General features: G+C 43.4%; 1 pseudogene; it reads left to right on the top strand.

The window, feature by feature from the left end:
- Nucleotides 1-20,502, top strand: part of LOC112229099 — a 123,668-nt pseudogene that overhangs the window by 57,193 nt on the left and 45,973 nt on the right.

The raw sequence follows: 20,502 nt of genomic DNA, 5'->3' as shown, positions 1-20,502 counted from the left end.
TCCCTTAAGGTACCTCAACCTGGTTGGATGTTTAGATGTATCACTGTCAATGGAGCCAGTTAAAGGCTTTAACTTAATCTCCCCACTCTGCACCCAGCAGGTATGGAAAATAAATGTCACAGCTGTGACACGTGCACACTCACTCACACATACGCACAGACACAAATACACACACATTCAAAGACGCATACAAACTCATAGACGCACACATTCTCACACACACGCCCGCCTGCCAGCCCGGAGGTTATTACCTCAGTGATTGAGGAGAGGCATGGGCCAGATGGGGTTCTGGAATGACTTGAAGCAGCTGTTGTAGCTGTACGATATCAATGGAAACCAGATGAAAGCGATAGCAAGGCCAAGCGTTCAATAAGCCTCAAAATGTGCTCTGCACATTAAATTCAATAACCCGTCAGATAGGGAGACTTAATAGTTATCAGCCTCTAGGTGGTCTTTATGGGCCTTGTATTGGGCTTATACAGTGGGGTCTGAAATGATTGACACACTTGATAAAAATGACTATAAAATAAATAACAAAAATATTAAGCTATATTGTATGTTTAAAAAAAAAAGTAGGAAATGATTTTATACTAATACAATTGCTCAGAAAAATAGATTTTGATGAAAGGTGCAATGTGCAGTTATTGCTCCCTAATTTCCTGCTTGCTAAAATTGTAATAGTTTGCCTAATTTCAGATTGTGACACCGTAGGGATGGTGCCAGGTTTCTTCCAGACGTGACGCATTTGCATTTAGGCCAACGAGTTCAATCTCGGTTTCATCAGACCACAGAATCTTGTTTCTCATGGTTATGGTCTTTAGGTGCCTTTTTGGCAAACTCCAAGCGGGCACTCGTGCCTTTTACTGAGGAGTGGCTTCTGTCTGGCCACTACCATAAAGGCCTGATTGGTGGAGTGCTGCAGAGATGGTTATCCTTCTGGAAGGTTCTCCCATCGCCACAGAGGAACTCTAGAGCTCTGTCAGAGTGACCATTAGGTTCTTGGTCATCTCCCTGACCAAGGCCCTTCTCCGATTGCTCAGTTTGGCCGGGCGGCCAGCTCTAGGAAGAGTCTTGGTGTTTCCAAACATCTTCCATTAAAGAATGATGGAGGTCGCTGTGTTCTTGGGGACCTTCAATGCTGCGGACATTTTTTGGTACCCTGCTCTATGGACAATTCCTTCACCTCATGGCTTGGTTTTTGCTCTGACATGCACTGTCAACTGTGGGACCTTATATAGGCAGGTGTGTACCTTTCCAAATCATGTCCAATCAATTGAATTTACCACTGGTGGACTCCAATCAAGTTGTAGAAACATCTCAAGGATGATCAATGCAGCTGAACTCAATTTCGAGTCTCATAGCAAAGGGGCTGAATACTTCTGTAAATAATTGTTTTTATTTTTATGTAATACGTTTGCAAAAATTTCAAGACCTGTTTTTGCTTTGTCATTATGTGGTATTGTGTATAGATTGCGGAGTAAAAAAAATATTTGATCAATTTTAGAATTTAGAAAGTTGAGGGCTCTGAATATTTTCTGAAGGCACTGTATTTTTGTCTGTGCTTATGGACTGCCCTCTTCAAGTCATACCACATGTTTTCAATGGGGTTCAAGTCTGGAGACTGAGATGGCTATTGTGAAATTTCGATTTTGTGGCAAATATAACTATTTCTTTGTGGATTTTGATGTGTGCTTGGGGTCATTGTCTTGCTGGAAGATCCACGTAGCCTCCTAGCAAAGGCAATCAGATTTTTGGCTAAAATATCCTGGCACTGGGTAAAGTTTATGATACTGTAGACCTTAACTAGAGCCCCAGGAGTAGTGGAACAAAATAGCCCCATAACATCAAAGATCCAGCACCATATTTTATGGGGTCTTTTTCTGTTCATGGATTCTCATTTTGATGCGTATGTCATCCAACAAATGTAAACGCCTGGAGTTGGCTAAACAGCATTGCCACTTGGATTGGAACTGGTGCTTTGGTCAGATGACATGAAAATATAGCTATTTGTCCACACACTGGTGGTGGGTTTGGCATTAAAATGATAATGCATGAGCAGAAAAGAAAAGAACCCCATACCTACTGTAAAATATTGTGGTGGATATCAAGGATATGGAAGAATTCTGTATGGAGGAATGGTCTAAGATCCCTCCTAATGTTGTTCTCCAACTCGTATAACATTTTAGAAAAAGGTTCAGTGCTGTTATCCTTGCTAGGTGAGGTATTGAAAACAGGTTTGTCAATCATTTTTTATATTTTTATTTGAGAAATTGTATTAGTATGAAACAATATATTTTCCCAAATTTTTGGAGCATACAATATAGCTCAGTATTTTAATTGATTTGATAGTCATATTTCCCAATCTTTGTCAAAGTAGTCAGTCATTTCGGAGCCCACTGTATATGCCAAAAAACATTTTTGCCTTTATGAATAACGTGTCAAAATGTAAGTGATTTCTAAACAGTTTCCAATGTGTCTAAACACAGAAGTGTTTCAAAAGCCTCAGTAGTACTGCAGTATAAGCTGTAACATTTGCGCTAGTATAGTACTGGGGCATAAACTCTATTTGAATACGAGTGTTCTAGATTTGCCCAGAGGAGAAGTCAAAGCCTGTCCTGCTGCACCCGTCCCTCCCACTCACTCCAGGTTATATTTATAAGCCGAGATATATCGCAGGTTGGAACTCAAATGAAAATAACTGACATAGCTGAGTCTGGCACACAGCTTGGGAGCCCGCAGGCAGACGGCGGGAGATTGGGCTGGGGAGTTCAGTTAATATGTTCAAGTGTGAGCTTCGTTTCTCTCCACTAAAAGTCCTGAAATAACTGCAGAAAGTTTGCTCAGCTTATCTAACTGCTGAATTCTATTTCTCCCCATGCTCGTTGCTACCTTATTTAGCTTTTATGAAGTGATTATCTTATGACTTGATTGGAGGCAGTAATGACTGGCCTTTGGAAGGCAGGTGTGTTGTGGTGAATATTGATGAGGTTAAACATTGCACAATGTGTAGAAAACTTGTATAGGATGGAATGGAGTCAATTTAGCAGAGTAGTCTATGTCATTTTTTGGGGGGAGACTCTATGCTATACAATTACCTTTTAACTCAAGATTACTGCAAGCTAAATACCCTACTAGTGTTTCACTTTAGTGGTATAGGTTACAGTACATCAAAACCTATATCTGTTCTTTAGACCTAGGGAATGCTTTTAAGTTGCCATTGTCTAGACAATTAAGTTGTGCCTCAGGTACTCCCCCGCACGTCTACTAGGCTTACCTGTTGTGTTTAAAACCTTGTCCCTTTCATTTGTCATGCTAGCCGAGCATTACCAAGAAGTGGTGATGTGATGACGGCTGATGTGTAAAGGAGAAAACAGACGCTTTAAAATTAATTTTCATTTCTGTGCAGCGAGCTGCCTCTGACAATCTGAGACGCGGGCCCAGAAATCAATTAGCAACATGCTCCAGCACATGAATCATTCCTGACTGGCTTGCTGGCTGGTGTTCTAAATATCCCCCCTCACGTAGCTACCACTCTGTTTCTGGCTGTTCCGCTAGGGCCCCACTCAAACGCTGTTGTCATCATTTGACTTCAGTGACAAGGGGATCATTCTAATTCCAAGCTCTAACTTAACTTTTTGGCCCATACTTCTACAATAGAGGGCCAACTCACCTCTCTGGACCACTGTAGCTACTGTAACTGCACACAGCATGCTGACAGAGTGACTGGAGGCATACTGACAACTAGATGGGCAGGCAGTTACTAGTCTGGTGGCCGTGGCCCATGTTAATGGAGGGCAGCTCAGTGGGGAAATGGTATTACTCTCCCCAGACCATCTTAATGGATCCCTAACTTATTGGTTAGTCATGACTCCCTCTGGTGTTCTCTCTCCCACTCCCTTTCTTATGCACTTGCTATCTCTCACCCTCTCCCGCTCTCTCTTCCCCTCAACCCTTTTCTGCACCGTTTGGAGGCCGGGCCAGGGTAGAAATCCATATTTTGATTCAGTAACGGCTAGGGTTGCACATTTTGTGGAATGTTCAGAAGTGGAACTTTCCATGGGAATTAACGGGAATATAATGAATATTAATACCATTTAAATGTAGATGATTTTTGCATTGAATATATTTACCATATCATGTGGAGACAGAAATATAAACCTTTTACCTTATCATAAGTAGACATAATTGCAAATAATGAAATCCTTCCAATAGACAGTTGTGCTCTGAATCGGTTGCTGTTGGTAGGATTTTGAGGAAGATTGAGGCAACCGGGGAAAGAGCCTCAGATCCACAATGTCCCTTCCACCAGGTGGCTGATGAGATATGTTGGCACGACTGCACGATATTGCATCTTCATCCCAAAGCCCTTGCTTGGAAGTGTACTTCGCCAGACTGCCAAGAATCTTGCCCTCATCCAGGCCAAGGTTGTGAGACACAGTAGTGATGACACCATAGGCCTTGTTGATCTCTGCACCAGACAAGATGTTCTTGCCAGCATACTTACTCATTTTTTATTTTATCTTTATTTAACTAGGCAGGTCTGTTAAGAACAAATTCTTATTTTCAATGTCGGCCTAGGAACAGTGGGTTAACTGCCTGTTCAGGAGCAGAACGACAGATTTGTACCTTTTCAGCTCGGGGGTTTGAACTTGCAACCTTCCGGTTACTAGTCCAACGCTCTAACCACTAGGCTACCCTACTTGGGGTCCAACACGCTGCGGCGTGTATTTGCTTCAGGCAGAAGTCTTCACGCTTTTTGATGTATTTCAGAACTGCAGTTTCCTCTGCTTGGAGCAACAGTGAAGTGGGCAGGACAGTACGGATTTCTTCTCTTACATCTGCAAGCAGAGTCTGAACATCAGACAGGATGGCATTGTCTCCCTCAATCCGTGCAATGGATACTGCTATAGGTTTCAGAAGTTTCAGGCTGATACACTTACATACACTTAAGTTGGAGTCATTAAAACTAGTTTTTCAACCACTCCACAAATTTCTTGTCCACAAACTATAGTTTTGACAAGAGACAGATTATTTCACTTATAATTCACTGTATTACAATTCCAGTAGGTCAGAAGTTTACATACACTAAATTAACTGTGCCTTTAAACAGCTTGGGAAATTCCAGAAAATAATGTCATGGCTTTAGAAGCTTCTGATAGGCTAATTGACATCATTTGAATCAATTGGAGGTGTACCTGTGGATGTATTTCAAGGCCTACCTTCAAACTCAGTGCCTCTTTGCTTGACATCATGGGAAAATCATAAGAAATCAGCTAAGACCTCAGAAATAGAAATCATCCTTGGGTGCAATTTCCAAATGCCTGAAGGTACCACGTTCATCTGTACAAACAATAATATGCAAGTATAAACACCATGGGACCACGCAGCCATCATACCGCTCAGGAAGGAGACACGTTCTGTCTCCTAGAGATGAACATACTTTGGTGAGAAAACTGCAAATCAATCCCAGAACAACAGCAAATTACTTTGTGAAGATTCTGGAGGAAACAGGTACAGAAGTATCTATATCCACAGTAAAACGAGTCCTATCTCGGCATAACCTGAAAGGCCACTCAGCAAGGAAGGAGCCACTGCTCCAAAACCGCTATAGAAAAAGCCAGACTATGGTTTGCAACTGCACATGGGGACAAAGATCGTACTTTTTGAGAAATGTCCTCTGGTCTGATGAAACAAAAATAGAACTGTTTGGCCATAAGGACCATTGTTATGTTTGGAGGGAAAAGGAGGAGGCTTTTAAGTCGAAGAACACCATCCCAACCGTGAAGCACGTTGTGGCAGCATCATGTTGTGTGGGTGCTTTGCTGCAGGAGGGACTGATGCACTTCACAAAATAGATGGCATCATGAAGAGAAATTAAGTAGATATATTGAAGAAAGATCTCAAGACATCAGTCAGGAAGTTGAAGCTTGGTCGCAAATGGGTCTTCCAAATGGACAATGACCCCAGGCATACTTCCAAAGTTGTGTCAAAATTGCTTAAGGACAACAAAGTCAAGGTATTGGAGTGGCCATCACAAAGCCTTGACCTCAATCCCATAGAAAATGTGTGGGCACAACTGGGAAAAGTGTGTGCGAGCATGGAGGCCTACAAACCTGACTCAGTTGCACCAGCTCGGTCAGGAGGAATGGGCCAAAATTCACCCAACTTATTGTGGGAAGCTTGTGGAAGGCTACCCAAAATGTTTGACCCAAGTTAAACAATTTAAAGGCAATGCTACCAAATACTAATTCAGTGTATGTACACCTCTGACCAACTGGGAATGTGATGAAAGAAATAAAAGCTGAAATAAATAATTCTCTCTACTATTATTCTGACATTTCACATTCTTAAAATAAAGTGGTGATCCTAATTGACCTAAAACAGGGAATTTTTACTAGGATTAAATGTCAGGACTTGTGAAAAACAGAGTTTAAATGTATTTGGCTCCGGTGTATGTAAACTTCCGATTTCAATTGTACATCTCAGCACTTCCCGGCACCGACAGAGATGGCCGCCTCGCTTCGCGTTCCTAGGAAACTATGCAGTGTTTTGTTTTTTTGCGTGTTATTTCTTACATTAGTACCCCAGGTCATCTTAGGTTTCATTTCATACAGTCAAGAAGAACTACTGAATATAAGATCAGCGTCAACTCACCATCAGTACGACCAAGAATATGTTTTTCGCGACGCGGATCCTGTGTTCTGCCTTTCAAACAGAACAACGGAATGGTTCCCATGCAGCGACCCAAAAAAACGACTCCGAAAAAGAGGGAAACGAGGCGGTCTTCTGGTCAGAGTCCGGAGACGGGCACATCGTGCACCACTCCCTAGCATTCTTCTCGCCAATGTCCAGTCTCTTGACAACAAGGTTGATGAAATCCGAGCAAGGGTAGCATTCCAGAGGGACATCAGAGACTGTAACGTTCTTTGCTTCACGGAAACATGGCTCACTGGAGAGACGCTATCGGAGGCGGTGCAGCCAGCGGGTTTCTCCACGCATCGCGTCGACAGAAACAAACATCTTTCTGGTAAGAAGAGGGGCGGGGGCGTATGCCTTATGGCTAACGAGACATGGTGTGATGAAAGAAACATACAGGAACTCAAATCCTTCTGTTCACCTGATTTAGAATTCCTCACAATCAAATGTAGACCGCATTATCTACCAAGAGAATTCTCTTCGATTATAATCACAGCCGTATATATCCCCCCAAGCAGACACATCGATGGCTCTGAACGAACTTTATTTGACTCTTTGCAAACTGGAATCCATTTATCCGGAGGCTGCATTCATTGTAGCTGGGGATTTTAACAAGGCTAATCTGAAAACAAGACTCCCTAAATTTTATCAGCATATCGATTGCGCAACCAGGGGTGGAAAAAACTTGGATCATTGTTACTCTAACTTCCGCGACGCATATAAGGCCCTGCCCCGCCCTCCTTTCGGAAAAGCTGACCACGACTCCATTTTGTTGATCCCTGCCTACAGACAGAAACTAAAACAAGAGGCTCCCACGCTGAGGTCTGTCCAACGCTGGTCCGACCAAGCTGACTCCACACTCCAAGACTGCTTCCATCACGTGGACTGGGATATGTTTCGTATTGTGTCAGATAACAATATTGACGAATACGCTGATTCGGTGTGCGAGTTCATTAGAACGTGCGTTGAAGATGTCGTTCCCATAGCAACAATTAAAACATTCCCTAACCAGAAACCGTGGATTGATGGCAGCATTCGTGTGAAACTGAAAGCGCGAACCACTGCTTTTAATCAGGGCAAGGTGACTGGTAACATGACCGAATACAAACAGTGCAGCTATTCCCTCCGCAAGGCTATCAAACAAGCTAAGCGTCAGTACAGAGACAAAGTAGAATCTCAATTCAACGGCTCAGACACAAGAGGCATGTGGCAGGGTCTACAGTCAATCACGGACTACAAGAAGAAATCCAGCCCAGTCACGGACCAGGATGTCTTGCTCCCAGGCAGACTAAATAACTTTTTGCCCGCTTTGAGGACAATACAGTGCCACTGACACGGCCTGCAACGAAAACATGCGGACTCTCCTTCACTGCAGCCGAGGTGAGTAAGACATTTAAACGTGTTAACCCTCGCAAGGCTGCAGGCCCAGACGGCATCCCCAGCCGCGCCCTCAGAGCATGCGCAGACCAGCTGGCCGGTGTGTTTACGGACATATTCAATCAATCCCTATACCAGTCTGCTGTTCCCACCAGTCTGCTGTTCCCACGCAACTGGGTACTGGACTTCCTGACGGGCCGCCCCCAGGTGGTGAGGGTAGGCAACAACATCTCCCCCCCGCTGATCCTCAACACTGGGGCCCCACAAGGGTGCGTTCTGAGCCCTCTCCTGTACTCCCTGTTCACCCACGACTGCGTGGCCACGCACGCCTCCAACTCAATCATCAAGTTTGCGGACGACACAACAGTGGTAGGCTTGATTACCAACAATGACGAGACGGCCTACAGGGAGGAGGTGAGGGCCCTCGGAGTGTGGTGTCAGGAAAATAACCTCACACTCAACGTCAACAAAACTAAGGAGATGATTGTGGACTTCAGGAAACAGCAGAGGGAACACCCCCCTATCCACATCGATGGAACAGTAGTGGAGAGGGTAGTAAGTTTTAAGTTCCTCCGCGTACACATCACAGACAAACTGAATTGGTCCACTCACACAGACAGCATCGTGAAGAAGGCGCAGCAGCGCCTCTTCAACCTCAGGAGGCTGAAGAAATTCGGCTTGTCACCAAAAGCACTCACAAACTTCTACACATGCACAATCGAGAGCATCCTGGCGGGCTGTATCACCGCCTGGTACGGCAACTGCTCCGCCCACAACCATAAGGCTCTCCAGAGGGTAGTGAGGTCTGCACAACGCATCACCGGGGGCAAACTACCTGCCCTCCAGGACACCTACACCACCCGATGTTACAGGAAGGCCATAAAGATCATCAAGGACATCAACCACCCAAGCCACTGCCTGTTCACCCCGCTATCATCCAGAAGGCGAGGTCAGTACAGGTGCATCAAAGCTGGGACCGAGAGACTGAAAAACAGCTTCTATCTCAAGGCCATCAGACTGTTAAACAGCCACCACTAACATTGAGTGGCTGCTGCCAACACACTGACACTGACACTGACTCAACTCCAGCCACTTTAATAATGGGAATTGATGGGAAATGATGTAAATATATCACTAGCCACTTTAAACAATGCTACCTTATATAATGTTACTTACCCTACATTATTCATCTCATATGCATACGTATATACTGTACTCTATATCATCGACTGCATCCTTATGTAATACAAGTATCACTAGCCACTTTAACTATGCCACTTAGTTTACATACTCATCTCATATGTATACACTGTACTTGATACCATCTACTGTATCTTGCCTATGCTGCTCTGTACCATCACTCATTCATATATCCTTATGTACATATTCTTTATCCCCTTACACTGTGTATAAGACAGTAGTTTTGGAATTGTTAGTTAGATTACTTGTTGGTTATTACTGCATTGTCGGAACTAGAAGCACAAGCATTTCGCTACACTCGCATTAACATCTGCTAACCATGTGTATGTGACAAATAAAATTTGATTTGATTTGATCATTCAGGAGGATCCTCTTGATGGGGCTGTCCATATCGGCAGACTGTGATATGGCCATTTCTTGTTGTGAGTCCTCTTCCAGGAGACTGTCAAACATGATGACAACACTACCCCAACAGGTGTTGCTGGGCAGCTTCATTGTGGCGCTCTTATTCTTCTCACTTGGCTTGGTGAGGTAGATTGCTGCTATAACTTGATGACACTTCACATACCTAACCATTTCCTTGGCTCTCTTGTAGAGTGTATCCATTGTTTTCATTGCCATGATGTCCTTTCGGAGCAGATTCAGTGCATGAACAGAACAACCAATGGGTGTGATGTGAGGGTAGGACTCCTCCACTTTAGACCCAGAAGCCTTCATGTTTGCAGCATTGTCTGTCACCAGTGCAAATACCTTCTGTAGTCCAAGATGACTGCCTTCAGCTCATCTGCAGTGTAGAGACCGGTGTGTCTGTTTTCCCTTCTGTCTGTGCTGTTGTGGAATACTGGTTGAGGAGTGGAGATGTAGTTAATTATTCCTTGCCCATAAACACTTGGCCACTCATCAGAGATGATGATTCTCTATGATTTGCTTGACTTTCACTTGAACTCGGTTGAATTCTGCATCCAGCAAATTAGTAGATAAAGCATGTCTGGTTGGAGGGGCGAAGAACTTTCAGAAATCTCTTCCAATACACATCGCCTGTGAGCATCAGAGGTGAGCCAGTTGCATCCACAGCTCCAGCAAGACATTAATCAGCATTTATCTGACTACAGTCCTCCATTGAGTCAAAAACACTTCTGATTCCAGGAGGACCGTGAGCTGTTGCTATCAATAAGGTGTCTGATTCATCATTTTCACCTCGAATAGAAGTAGAGGGACTTTTGTCAGAGGTTGCTTGTTGTGAGCGCTGAGGGAACTTTATGCACTTGGCCAGACAAGTGCAGTCTGTGCAAATGAGGTAGGATAAGGGAGGTAAGGCAATAAATAGGCCATGGTGGCAAAGTAATTACAATATAGCAATTAAACACTGGAATGGTAGATGTGCAGAAGATGAATATGCAAGTAGAGATACTGGGGTGCAAAGGAGCAAGATAAATAAATAAATACAGTATGGGGATGAGGTAGTTGGATGGGCTATTTACAGATGGGCTATGTACAGGTGCAGTGATCTGTGAGCTGCTCTGACAGCTGGTGCTTAAAGCTCCTCTAGTGACTCCCCATCCCTCATGCGGGAGCGTAATCATCGACTGACACTAATTAGCATAACGCAACGGACATAAATATTCCTTTTCATGAAAATCACAAGTGAAATATATTGAGACACAGCTTAGCCTTTTGTTAATCACACTGTCATCTCAGATTTTCAAAATATGCTTTACAGCCAAAGCTAGACAAGCATTTGTTTAAGTTTATCGATAGCCTAGCATAGCATTTTGTCCAGCTAGCAGCAGGTAACTTGGTCACGGAAATCAGAAAAGCAATCAAATTAAATAGTTTACCTTTGATGAGCTTCGGATGTTTTCTCTCACGAGACTCCCAGTTAGATAGCCAATGTTCCTTTTTTCCAAAAATATTATTTTTGTATGCGAAATAGCTCCGTTTGTTCTTCACGTTTAGCTGAGAAATCGCCCGGAAATTGCAGTCACGAAAACGCCGAAAAATATTCCAAATTAGCTCCATAATATCGACAGAAACAGACGTTGTTTATAATCAATCCTCAAGGTGTTTTTCAAATATCTATTCGATTATATATCCACTGGGACAATTGGTTTTTCAGTAGGACCGATTGGAATAATGGCTACCTCTGTATTTTACGAGAGAATCACTCTGGGAGCCATCAGGTGACCAGTTGCGCAATGTAGCCGCTTACGGGTATTCTTCAACATAAATGCGTAAAACTACGTCACAATGCTGTAGACACCTTGGGGAATACGTAGAAAAAGTAATCTGGTTGATAGCCCATTCACTGCTCAATAGGGACGCATTGGAACGCAGAGCTTTCAAAAGATGAGTCACTTCCGGATTGGATTTTTCTCAGGCTTTCGCCTGCAATATCAGTTATGTTATACTCACAGACAATATTTTTACAGTTTTGGAAACTTTAGAGTGTTTTCTATCCTAAGCTGTCAATTATATGCATATTCTAGCATCTTGTCCTGACAAAATATCCTGTTTACTACGGGAACGTTATTTTTCCAAAAATTAAAATACTGCCCTCTAGTCACAAAAGGTTAAAGCTAGTGAGGGATATATGAGTCTCCAGCTTCAGTGAGTTTTGCAGTTCATTCCAGTCATTGGCAGCAGAGAACTGTAAGGAAAGGCGGCCAAAGTAGGAATTTGCTTTGGGGTGACCAGTGAGATATATCTGCTGGAGTGTGTGCTACGGGTGGATGCTGCTATGGTGACCAGTGAGCTCAAATCAAATCAAATCACATTTTTTATATAGCCCTTCACACATCAGCTGATATCTCAAAGTGCTGTACAGAAACCCAGCCTAAACCCCCAAACAGCAAGCAATGCATGTGTAGAAGCACGGTGGCTAGGAAAAACTCCCTAGAAAGGCCCAAACCTAGGACGAAACCTAGAGAGGAACCAGGCTATGAGGGGTGGCCAGTCCTCTTCTGGCTGTGCCGGGTGGAGATTATAACAGAACATGGCCAAGATGTTCAAATGTTCATAAATGACCAGCATGGTCAAATAATAATAATCACAGTAGTTGTCGAGGGTGCAACAAGTCAGCACCTCAGGAGTAAATGTCAGTTGGCTTTTCATAGCCGATCATTAAGAGTATCTCTACCACTCCTGCTGTCTCTAGAGAGTTGAAAACAGCAGGTCTGGGACAGGTAGCACGTCCGGTGAACAGGTCAGGATTCCATAGCAGCAAGGAGTCATCATGCCAGGTAATCCTGAGGCATGGTCCTAGGGCTCAGGTCCTCCGAGAGAGAGAAAGAGAGAATTAGAGAGAGCATACTTAAATTCACACAGGACACCGGATAAGACAGGAGAAGTACTCCAGATATAAGAAACTGACCCTAGCCCCCCGACACAAACTACTGCAGCATAAATACTGGAGGCTGAAACAGGAGGGGTCAGGAGACACTGTGGCCCCATCCAATGATAACCCCGGACAGGGCCAAACAGGAAGGATACAACCCCACCCACTTTGCCAAAGCACAGCCCCACACCACTAGAGAGACATCTTCAACCACCAACTTACCATCCTGAGACAAGACCAAGTATAGCCCACAAAGATCTCCGCCACGGCACAACCCATCAGAGAATCACCAGCAGCAAGAGCGACATCATTGATGTATACAGAGAAGAGTCGGCCAAATAATTGAACCCTGTGGCACCCCCATAGAGACTGCCAGAGGTCCGGACAACAGGCCCTCCGATTTGACACATTGAACTCTATCAGAGGAGTAGTTGGTGAACTCGGCGAGGCAATCATTTGAGAAACCAAGGCTGTCTTGTCTGCCAATAAGAATGTTGTGATTGACAGAGTCGAAAGCCTTGGCCAGGTCGATGAATACGGCTGCACAGTAATGTCTCTTCTTGATGGTGGTTAAGATATCGTTTAGGACCTTGAGCGTGGCTGAGGTGCACCCATGACCAGCTCTGAAACCAGATTGCATAGCGGAGAAGGTACGGTGGGATTCGAAATGGTCGGTAATCTGTTTGTTAACTTGGCTTTCGAAGACCTTAGAAAGTTAGGGTAGGATAGATAAAGGTCTATAGCAGTTTGGGTCTAGAGTGTCTCCCCCTTTGAAGAGGGGAATGACCGCGGCAGCTTACCAATCTTTGGGAATCTCAGATGATACGAAAGAGAAGTTGAACAGGCTAGTAATAGGGGTTGCCACAATTTCAGCAGATCATTTTATAAAGAGAGGGTCCAGATTGTCTAGCCCAGCTGCTTTGTAGGGGACCAGATTTTGGAGCTCTTTCAGAACATCAGCTTTCTGGATTTGGGTGATGGAGAAATGGGGAGGCTTGGGCGAGTTGCTGAGGGGGGGTGCAGGGCTGTTGATTGCCGTTGGGATAGCCAGGTGTACAGCATGGCCGGCTGTAGAAAAATGCTTATTGAAATTCTCAGTTATAGTGGATTTATCGGTGGTGACAATGTTTCCTAGCCTCAGTGCAGTGGGCAGCTGGGAGGAGGTGCTCTTATTCTCCATGGACTTTACAGTGTCCCAGAACGTTTTTGAGTTTGTTCTACAGTATGCAAATTTCTGTTTGAAAAAGCTAGCCTTAGCTTTCCTAACTGCCTGTGTATATTGGTGCCTAACTTCCCTGAAAAGTTGCATATCACGGGGGCTATTCGATGCTAATGCAGAACGCCACAGGATGTTTTTATGCTGGTCAAGGGCAGTCAGGTCTGGAGAGAACCAAGGGCTATATCTGTATCTGGTTCTACATTTTTTTGAATGGAGCATGCTTATTTAAGATGGTGGAGAAGGCATTTTTAAAGAATAACCAGGCATCTTCTACTGACGGGATGAGGTCAATATCCTTCCAGTGTACCCGGACCAGGTCGATTAGAAAGGCCTGCTCACTTTAGGGAGCGTTTGACAGTGATGAGGGGTGGACGTTTGACCACAGACCCATTACGGATGCAAGCAATGAGGCAGTGATTCCTGAGATCTTGGTTGAAAACAGCAGAGGTGTATTTGGAGGGCAAGTTGGTTAGAATGATATCTATGAGGGTGCCGATGTCTAAGGATTTGGGGTTGTACCTGGTGGGTTCATTGATCATTTGTGTGAGATTGAGAGCATCAAGCTTAGATTGTAGGATGGATGGAGTGTTAAGCATGTCCCAGTTTAGGTCACCTCGCAGCACGAGCTCAGAGTATAGATGGGGGGGCATTCAATTCACATATGGTGTCCAGAGCACAGCTGGGGGCAGAGGGTGGTCTATAGCAAGCGTCAACGGTGAGAGACTTGTTTCTGGAAAGGTGGATTTTTAAAAGTAGATGCTCGAATTGTTTGGGTACAGACCTGGGTAGTAAGACAGAACTCTGTAGGCTATCCCTGCTGTAGAATGCAACACCGCCCCCTTTGGCAATTCTATCTTATCGGAAAATGTTGTAGTTAGGGATGGAAATTTCAGGGTTGTTGCATTCTTCACATATGATTTGGCACAGTATTTGCAATTGTACACAGATTTTCCTTCTACATTAGCTGCAGTGAAATGTCTCCACGCATCAGATGGTGCCCTTGGCATTTTCCTATAAAGATTAGAAAATAAATTGTAAAAATTAAAAAAAATCGATGTACAGATAAATAGTTAAGCAGTTAGATTAAACAACTCCTTTGTAAGATAAATGTTTTAAAATGAAACATTTATGGAAACAGGTGCACTCCTCAGATGGCAGGCTCAAGCAAGCTAAAACCCACAAGGTAGCAAAAACTAACTAGCAGAAAATGTTAACAAGTTAGAAATGATTTAGAACACACTTTGCTGTAGGCTATTATTTACTAGTTAACAAAAAATATTCTATGTCACCCAGTATTGTAATCAAAACTTCCCAGAAAGCATGTAGCCCTTGGCTCAGACAGTGTGGTAGTGTGGGCTCAATAGCATCTCATTAGTGTGCCAGGTCTTGAGAATCAGCTGTACATGTAATGGAAGAATGCACTGTACATGCAGAGGGTTGTAATTCCATTGAATTGGGGATAGTTTAACCAAAATATGCCACAAGACTTAGAATTGCCTTATGTGTATCCCACCAAAAAAAGTTCACTGTTATAAGCTCTCTTTTTTGATGAATTTAAGCAAAATTCCCCATATTCCCGGGCTTAACTTCCCATGGAAAATTTACCGGAAAGTTTCCGACCCTTTGCAACCCTAGTCATGGCCTAGTGCTCCTCGCTAGCTCTGTAAACTTATTTAGACACCCCCAAGACACCTTTCCCCCACCGCTCATATCTAATGGGCCTGAAAACCAATGAGAGCCAGGAGCTAGCCCTCCCATATTGTAGGGGCCTATATAAAATCTGCGTGTGCAGAGAACGCAGACGGCATAACAGAATTCAGCAATATTAAAACATTTTAGGAATCAACTAAATGTATTAAACTTGGGCAAATTAATACATTTTCATCAAAAGACATTAACAAAATGCATCAGTGACTTGTATTTCCTGCAACTTTCTGAAGAGGCAATGGCACACGAGGCTTCTGCGTGTGTGTGCAGTGCGCGTGTCTTCCACTTTTTGTAGCCGTTAATGAAGATTCTAATGAAAACAGTCTTCTGGTTGATGGAAGGATTTCCCCAAAAAAACTAAATTAGTTAATTACAAAGTAACCTATGCTTACCTTGCAGAATGATATGATTATTTGCGTCAATCGAGGATATTTGTTTAGAAAAATCTACCATCACGTGCTCTACAGAAGCACAGCTAAATAACAGCCTCCTGCTAGGTGTGTACTTAGCTACACACCATAATCAATATTTTCTTTTTTTTCAGACCTAAAATGGTCTCCTGATGTAGTTTAAGCATTGAACATAATTTAGTTTTGTTATAAAAAAAAAAAAGAGTAAAACCTGAAAAAATTGACATTTCAGAAGTCTGGGAAAAAAGAAAACAGAATTTAGGGGAAAACCTAAGCGGAATAAGATGAAAACATATTTTATAGGGCCCTATATCAGGGACAAAATGAAGAGGGATGGGATGGCTGGAGTACATCGGCTGTCTCCCCCCCATTCCACCATACACACATAATGCAAACTGCGGTATTCACAGGGTGATATTTGGAGCAGAAATGAAAAACACATGAATCAGCTTCTGAATTTCCTAAAGCAGTCTCCCCTCGCATCTAATTAGGCTTCTGTTTTCACACACTATCCTTATTTCCCCCTCCAGCGGGGGGTTTCACTCCAGTGTCAAGTTGTTTACTGTGATCAGTTGTTCTCCCTGAAAGTGCAGGTTTGGCCTAATGATGGCAGAGGTTTGCTTTATTTTGAACTGTGTTTTGCATGTCAGTTTATTTATTGTTTGGTTTCCCACCTGAAGGACGTGGCTACCTCTCGATACTCTGATTGCGACCTGTCTAACCATTCCTCTGTCACTCTGCTCTCTTTCCATCCTCTCGCTCCCTCTCTCCTATGACCCATGGCCAATTTCCCAGAGAATGTAACTCATCATAAAATTAAAAGCTACATAGAACAAAAAAGTTAAAGCATATCCTTTCGTGGAATCTCTGACAATCAAATGAATTACATCCATTTCACCAAAAAAACAACTTGCCCTGAAAGGCATGGATTAAACTGCTCTATACGATACCAAAGTCTGGTTAGACTGACATTGCTCTTAACTCATTCTCTCCTTTCTCACAGGAGAAGAGACTGAAGGAGAAGGCTGCCAGAAGAGAAGCCAGCAAGCAGCACACTGAGGTAAGTCTCCCCTCCTCCATTTTACAGCACCATTTCTTCCCTCCCACCCTGAAAAGCATATCCATCACAACGTGAATGGTTTTGATTCCAGGCACTAGCTCCTCTTCACTCACGCTACATTCAAACTTGGCTGTTTAGTTATACTTCTGTCAGGTGAACTCCAGTCTAGCTCCAACAGGGGAGGCAGTCTTTAAAGGTGAGGAGCCCACTCTTCCCTCTCATCTTTGTAACAAAGGCAGAAGAACATTCTCTCCTCTTCACCCTACTGTATGTCAGACATGGAATGCTGAGTCCCCTGTCGCCGATGTAGCACTTAGCTTTCAGATTGGAACAGAATACATTGAGAGAATGGGTTCAGCACAATGGTACAGTACTTTACATTGTCTTCAATGTCAGCCCCTCTAGTGAGTTATGTGAATTGTTATATCTTCACAAAAGGGGACATGTTTTTCTGCAGACAAATGCCAAAAGCTTTAGAGAGTATCTCCAGCTGAGTCACAGCTCCACTTATGCCACCTACAAGGGAGGATGAGAGAGAAGTGCCTTGTCTTATGTAAAACCCCTGTCACAAAGCATCCAGGGTGTCTTCAGCAGAGAAGAGTGCCCCTCTTCCTCTCAGTGTAATATTAAATCCCCCTCTTCTCAGCCCGTCAGTCTGCTCGCCTGCTGGATTCGTCTTGCGTAATGTGAAATTAAAACTGTGTTCATCCTCAGCAGGATTACCAAGCTCTCTTCATTTCTCTCCTTCTCGCTTTCTCTCCCTCTGTGTCAATCAACACACCCGATGCCATTGCATTAATGTTGGTTTACGGCGATGGATACTCTGGGGGTGTTAGGGCGGCATTTCTCTAATCCTGCTTCCGGTAGCTCAATTCTTCTGTTGCCTCCTGTTACTCTGGTGTATAGCCTACCTCACGTCTTTTGCTCTTTTTAGCCCTCCTATTTGGCCTTGCCAGAGACGCGGGAGACAAATCCACCAGATAAGTGGACAGGAGGAAAATGCAACATCTGAATGCGGCATGATGAGTCTCCCCCACATGAAAACGTCCTATTGGTTAAATCAGACATTTATTGACATTTTCCAGTTATCCTCCCTTTCATTGGGTTCAGAAGCCACATTTCCCATCTTTCTTTAAATCGGGCATTTTTTTAAAGTAGCTTTCTTCTCCATTCCAAGTCTGATCTCGTGTTTTACCAGCTGCACGTTAAACCAGGCCGGTTCTTCCTGGTATAAATGGGGGCTGTGTGTATTGACCCATGCTCCGCCATGCCGAACACTTCTCCCGCTGCCGTCCTCCCACTCGCACACAGAGACAATTTGAGTATTACAGGCTGTCTCCACTGGGCAAAGGGCCTTCAACTCTCTACCGTCCTCTAATTTATCATCCCTAACACTGTTCCTGAAGCCTGCGAGCGCAACAATGCTGGCCTCAATAAGGCAGGAGGCCAGACTTATCCAGGCTAAAGCAGATCAAAATGTTGGCTGCGTTATTGTTCTATAGGTTTAAGGATTTGGAGGGAATTGGGAATATCTTGGGTCAGATATAGAATGTTAACATCAATTAGTACCTTCTACCATGCCATTGAGGGAGTTAAAAAAAAATGTAATTTTAAATTTTGTGTAGTTGTGTGGTCCCTTAGTTTTTTTCAGTTCTTACATATTTCATTTAGATGTTCTCTGGGCAGGATTTAAAAAACATATAAGATACACCATCTTATTTCTAAGGGTGCTATTATTGATTATTTATGAAAAATGCTCAGTAGTTGGATAACTTAAGGATATTATACACATTTTTATGGAAGATTTGACTCTGACAAATGACTGGGCTCCTGTTTTCTCACAGGAATATGTTGAATCCAGAGGATTGATGCAGAATGAATTGTGTTTGGTATCAGCTACCTGTGCCATCCAGTCTGTCACTGAGGCCCAACCAGACACAGAGAAGCTCTGCTGCATTCAGATCTGCAGCTTGTTTGCCTGTGTCCAAATAATAATTAATCTCACTGTTAACTGAAAGTAAATGAGGGACTTGGCGGATTTATTTACCCATATGAGGTGATGAAAAACTGAAAGTAAAGATCATTTTTTTCTCTGGTTCCCATTAATTCCAGAAGCACAAAGGTAAAATATTGTGTAATTGCTTCAGATGTTTAAGTTCTAGGGAGAGACATGTTAGTAAAGATCCTAAAACGAGGAGAGGAAGAAGGAGGTAGTTCTACCTGTCCTCTTTTTGCAAGTTACGGGCAAGTCTATGGGCCAAATGTTCCCTTCCGAAATTCGAAAGATGCCAACACCTGCAAAGTTGTGTTTTGTTCAAATGATCAGTGACAAGAAATCTGCGCACCGAAACAAAGTTAATTGTTAGTTGTCGCATCCCGCAGTCTGACAGATTCAAAGATACCTGTTATGTTAAATGCGTCTGTCCAGATGTAATGCGTCTGTAATTTATAGGCTCTATGTTGGTAAAAGTCCTGATGAGTCCTCACTCAAACCCTACTGTCTCTAGTCGTGTCTACACTTGACACTTACATGTGACTTCTGCTATCAGAATACGAAACTCGCATTGAAAAGACGAGACTCGACGCACAATTGTTGCTTTGTGGTCTGATTGTGTTCATATCTGTCTGACCACTTCAGGAGGTGGCCAGTGATGTGTTGTGTGCAGATTTCTCCTCAGGCTGGACGCAATCAGGCTACTGAAAGCACATACAGTGGGCGACATCATCAGCACTCCTCCCACAAGTCTCCAAAAATAGTGTGTTTTTATTATAGAGGGGCACCTTTTCATTATAATGTTGGATGAAATACGTTCCTATAGTGTGGGGAACGCGTTTGCTGCCCTCATAAATGCTAGTTAATGTTTAGAAGGGAAAAAATTATGTTTGGCAAGAGTTATAGGGCGTCGCACAATTTTCCCAGCGTCGTCCGGGTTAGTGTTATGCCGACAATGTAAATAAGAAGTTATTAAAGCCTTATCCGACAATTGATTAAATATTTTTTTTCCTCGTCAATCTACACACAATACCATATAATGACAAAATGAAAACAGGTTTAAAAATAAAAAACAGAAATACCTTATTTACATAAGTATTCAGACCCTTTGCTATGAGACTCGAAATTGAGTGCATCCTGTTTCCATTGATCATCCTTGAGATGTTTCTACAACCTGATTGTAGTCCAACTGTGGTAAATTCAATTGATAGACATGATTTGGAAAGGCACACACCTGTCTATATAAGGTCCCACAGTTGACAGTGCATGTCAAAGCAAAAACCAAGCCATGAGATTGACAGAAAAATCTCTGCAGTATTGAAGGTCCCCAAGAACACAGTGGCCTTCATTCTTAAATGGAAGAAGTTTGGAACCACCAAGACTCTTCTTAGAGCTGGCCGCCTGGCCAAACTGAGCAATCAGGGGATATTTGCGTTGGTCAGGGAGGTGACCAAGAACCCGATTGTCACTCTGACAGAGCTCTAGAGTTCCTCTGTGGAGATGGAA

Source organism: Oncorhynchus tshawytscha, linkage group LG30 (assembly GCF_018296145.1).
Source record: "Oncorhynchus tshawytscha isolate Ot180627B linkage group LG30, Otsh_v2.0, whole genome shotgun sequence".
Classification (NCBI taxonomy): domain Eukaryota; kingdom Metazoa; phylum Chordata; class Actinopteri; order Salmoniformes; family Salmonidae; genus Oncorhynchus; species Oncorhynchus tshawytscha.
This window is presented reverse-complemented; position numbering and strand designations above follow the sequence as displayed.